We start from the raw sequence: 5,284 nt of genomic DNA, 5'->3' as shown, positions 1-5,284 counted from the left end.
TGGTATTTCCACCTCTTGATTTGTCTCATTTTGAAAAATGAGAATCCCACATGGTGTGTATCCCCTCGGATGCTCCTCTTGAATCTATCGTTGTTTCCTTACTTCCTTTCCAAATTGATATACTTTTTGTGAGAGCTTCATGCTCTCCCATTTTCATCTCCCAGATGAGGAGAATGTGCAGTTTTTCCTTTCTAATCAAACTTTTTAGCTCAACTTCTCTTCTTTCACTAACCATCCCCCTGCAATTCCAAGAGATTATATTCATTATCTATTATGTGTTTTTTAGCTCCTCCTTGGCTTAGAGCTTGTCTGGCTTTGTTTCTTTTGTTGCTTTAGGATCTTTAGATCTGGTCCATGGATTATCATCTACGTTCCTTTCTCCTTATCTCGTTTCACTTATTGCATCCTAACTTTTTGATTTGTATTTATGCCCACCTTTCATCTTGATTTTGGTATTTTTCCGTCTTGATTTGTCTCATTCTTAGATCTATCCAATACCACAACCACATCGTCTGTTTTTTCTACAGTAGGGGATGTTGCCTCCTCTCCCCCCTCTGAAACATATTCCTCTTATTGGATGTTTTGGTTTAGTTCTTCCTCCAGCTTTGGAGTTGGGCTTGTTTTTAGGTTTGGGGAACCCCCTAATTTTTCCTAGATCTCACCCATAACCTCGTTTCCTTGAATTTCTCGTTCTTCCAACTCATTTTCTAAGGCTGCAAATTTGTTCCCCTGTAGAACTAAGCTTGTTCCTGCTTCATATATCGATCCCTAAGTGCATGCACATTTTTATCGGAGGGGCATTCGATGCCTATGTTTCTCCTTGTTCTCTTTGATTGTTTTTCCTAGGATTTCCTTTTTTTGTCTTCTACTGTTGTCATTCCCCCCCATCCTCCTTCTAATTTTATGCTTCCTTTGACTAAAGACACCTTTTGGGAAAGTGGTCATATTCATGACATTACTTACACTTAAATGGGATTAGATCATAGTCCATTTATTGGATACATGATCAGTTATCCAAAGAGAATAGATCACTTAGGGGATCCCTTTCTCCATATCCACTTCCACACAAATCCTCACTCATTCGAATAGGGCTTCTTTAGGCTCCACCTTATCAATATACCTTCCCAGTGCATTACTAATAGATTCAAGTGTTCTAATAATGCAATGATAGGTGAGGAAGCTTAACCCAGACTAGAACTGCCGTAGGAATTTCATTTTCTAGGTTGAAATCTAGAGTCCATCGATCCAACTAAAGCCCTTAGGTACCCATAAAGTATGAGCTGCTTCTAAATATTAGATCTTGGTTTTTCTTCCTTTCAAACAATAAAGTGAAGAATCCCTTTTCACAAAGGCACAATCGAACTAGCCTTTAATCATAAGGATCGAAGTTCAATCAACCCATTGCCTCAAGGTTCTGTTGACAAGGCGAATTTTCGCTATACCAACAAGGGGAACTAACCCGATCACAGACCCCAATTAGATCTATTTTCGTTTGGAGTGGCTAGTCCCAACGAGTTTTTAAAGGACCTCGTGAACTGTTATAGGTGTTGAGAGATTGCTTCCTGGAGGAAGACTTCAATTAATTCAACAAAAGAAACAACTAGTGTATATGCATTAAATCCTATCTACACTATTGTTAACTACTCTAATATAGTCTTAACTATCCTAATCTATCCTGCAGGAGCATAACAAAAGAGGTTAAACATCACATATCGATTCCAAGTCCAAATGAATCAATTATTGGTTCAATAAGAACAAGGCTGTATTAAATCCTAATTGCAATACACTTGCAATGGATGTTTAACAAAGTCTCGAATCAGCGACCTTTCATGAATTAACAATGCTATTGAACTATATTCAAATAACTAGGAATAACCATGAACTGCTAGTTATCAATATGCACAAAACAAATCACATTTATCTTTATGCCAACAATAACACACTGATTCTAAACATATGAGAGAAAAGGAAAATAAATTAGAAACATGGGCTCCTTCTTGAACCAAACAGATTTCTTTATTCATAATAAACCAAAGTTGTTCTCTCCAAACAAAAAGCCCCCCTCTCTTATCCGGAGGTAATACTTATATTCACTGGAAATGACTCTCGGTCTTCCCTTCGCCTTTTGCCTTTCCCCTGTTCTTTTCAATATACAGACTAGAATACACAGGGGTAGAACAATTGGTGTCACTACTGACACGTCGAAGGCATGTCCTATCACTGGGGCGCTTCATTTCCTGGGGAAATGAATAGATGCTGATTAGAAGAGGATGACTATGTTTCATCTCTTCGTGATGAAACCTGGGGCAATTTCACTTTTGGAATACACAGGCAACGCATGGAACTCGACCGAAATGCCTAAGGCTGCCTCTTTAAACGACATATCCGCATATATGGACTCTCCGGATCTGCTCATGTGTTTTCTTTTTACTCTTCGCCTGCCTTCTCTCGGTCCTCGCCTACAGAGATAACCAACATCAGTCATACTTATGCAATTATGATAAAAATCTTAAAAAACACAAATCTTTCCTTCATGAAGCGCTTATAATATCAAAGGAACAAGCGTGAAAGAATCGCCCCTTGGTTTTTAACCCATGCATTGAGTAAGTCCCGCAAGCGAAAATCATTGCATAACACTGAACCAGATGTTATTTCAGAAGGGGTCTAAGTGGTAACCGGTATTGCGAGGAAGGCCCCCAATTCCACTCTTCAAGCGACACGTAGCAGCTAGGAGGAAAGAGGATACCGCTTTTCGGGCGGGTATTCCTCGAGCTACTTGTTCACCCGAAATCTGCGTGGACTGTTGGATCCACGAAGGGTAGATCAATGGTGGAGGGACTTGACACAGGAAAACACAGAAATCCCCGTGGCCGGGCCGTACAGCCGGACTTCAATTCTTATGAGCCACGTTTAATAATCCCTTCGGATCTGCAACATAAGCTTTCCCTTTTGAAAACCCTGGCCACAACGTATTATCGCAATACAAAGGAATATACGAGAAAACCTGTGTCCGGGCCGTACATCCGGACTTCAAATATTATGTATCCGGGCATATTATTATCGCCGGGTCCGGTCATCACCCCTTCGCTAACTGCATAACCCCCGGGCTCTGCCGATTGTGATAAGGGATGGGGTTCTGCACCCGAAACATATATATCATGTTTAATAAAGCCATCTGGTCTAGTAAATAGTGGCGCTATATATATAGATATATATATATATATATCGGGTCCAGAGCTATATTGCATATCACTATAAGCGTTGGACCTGGCCGATAGCGATATGCAATATAGCTCCGGACCCGATATATATATATATATAATATGGTTGATAATGTCGTCGGGTCCAGAGTATAGTGGCGCGCCTTATATATATAAGCCCCGGACCCCGCCGATAGCGATGTGCGATATGGCTCCAGACCCGAAATATATATATTTGGGTTGATAATGCCATCGGGTCCGGAAGAGAGCAATGCGTAGTGTTGATTGTGATAGGCCAAAAAGGGGTGATTTATGCATATTTGTGAAGCGTTTCCATTGTAAAGGGTTATAATGGGAATGAGGTGCGATAGAAGGTTTTTGAGGGTTGGAAAGGTCCCGATGAAGGAAATGAATGGGGGGTTAGGAAGGGCTAGAGATGAATCATGCGGCAAATATTTAAAGAAGGGGGATCAACCATTAGGAATTGAAGGTTTGACTCGGCAACGAGTTAAAGTCTCTGGGATAAGACAGATCATTCGGAAGGTGAAAGATCAACTTTTAGGGGACCCATTCAAAATTGCTACCAAGGCAGGTTTTGATAGGGTGGTGGTTGTGGCCACAACAAATGGAGAACCGCTGGGCAAACCAATAATCTCTGTTTCCAAATAAACCTTGGATCACTAGAACATCAAGGTGTTAAGATAAACTCAAAATGCAAACTGTATAGATGAACAGGGATGGGTTCCACTTCAACATTAATTTCTTCAGGTGGGATAAAGACAAATAGCTTCTACTTATTGATAGGGTTTTGATAGGCATTCTCCAATGGTAGTGTTATGGGATTTATTGACCTTCCTTTACCTGTTTCCCACTTTCAAAAATCCTTTTGGGGCCATCACTGGTCTATCAATGCCTGTTTAGGTGTGTACCTCAGCTCTTTATTGCTCATCAAACTTAATGTAGATATGTTTATCTACACTTTATGTGTCAACGGTACTCTGAACCCAGCAACAGTCCCTACTCTAACCGGCTTCCCAAACAACCTGTCCTTCCAGTTTGGCACAAGGACTTGACATTTCATTTTCTTTTAAATAAGTCCTTTGAGTTTCAGGCACAAGGACTATAGCACAATTGGATTTGCCACAGGGTATATGACAGTGAACTTAACCCATGAAAGGAGGTTTACTTGTAGATAACAGGTATTGGACAATTTAGTGTGGTGGATGGGACCAATGGAGAATGACTGTAACCTTACAAGCAAGTATGGGCTAGGTCTGAGTGGGATTTATTTAAAAATGCAGCGTTCCTCCATGTCAGTCCAGCTGTAGCTACACATTTTTTGTTTTATAAAGGTGCCCCTGCATGCTCTAGATATCCAAGTCATCAACAGATCTCACCTAGTTCCCAACAAATGCTAATGAGTGGCTTCTGTTTGAATTCCACCTCTGATTTTCCAATTCTCATGGGCTCATTGAAAATTTGTTTGATATGCAAGGTAGTGATGGATTTAGGATCAGCAGACTCATCAGCGGGTTAATGAGGGAGGCAAGAGCTGAAGGTGGCAAATGGAGGCAATCTGAAAAAGGTAAAACTGAGACTGGAGGATAGAAATCAATTGGCTGAAAAGGATTGCAATTCAAAATAGCAGGAAAATAAACTTTGCAGAAAAACAAAAGGAAAAGACAGAAATGCAACTAAACTAACAACAAAAATAAAATGAATTCTAACCTATTTAGGAGGTAACCACCATGTGGTGGCTACTGGAAGTAACTCTTCAGATGTTGGCCATTAACAGGGAGTTTTTCAGTTTCTCCTTGTAAAGTTTTCAACCTGTAAGTTCCTTGACCAATTTTTTCCACAACTTGGAATGGGCCCAGCCATAAGTGTTGGAATTTCGTGTGTTTAACTTTTGGCTCATTCAACTTGTCCCATTTCAGGACTAGCTCTCCTACCTAGTAATCTTTATCACCTACCAAATGGTGATCAAAACATCTCTTCACAATCATTTGCTGATTTCTGAATTTATTTCTAGCTTTATCTCTCAATTCCTCCAACCTCATCAGTTGGTTGATCCTTTCTTGAAG

This window comes from Pinus tabuliformis, chromosome X (genome assembly GCF_031772625.1).
Source record: "Pinus tabuliformis cultivar Carrire ecotype Pingquan chromosome X, CPIR1, whole genome shotgun sequence".
NCBI lineage: Eukaryota > Viridiplantae > Streptophyta > Pinopsida > Pinales > Pinaceae > Pinus > Pinus tabuliformis.
The sequence above is the reverse complement of the archived record's forward strand: the minus strand, read 5'-3'. Positions refer to the sequence as shown.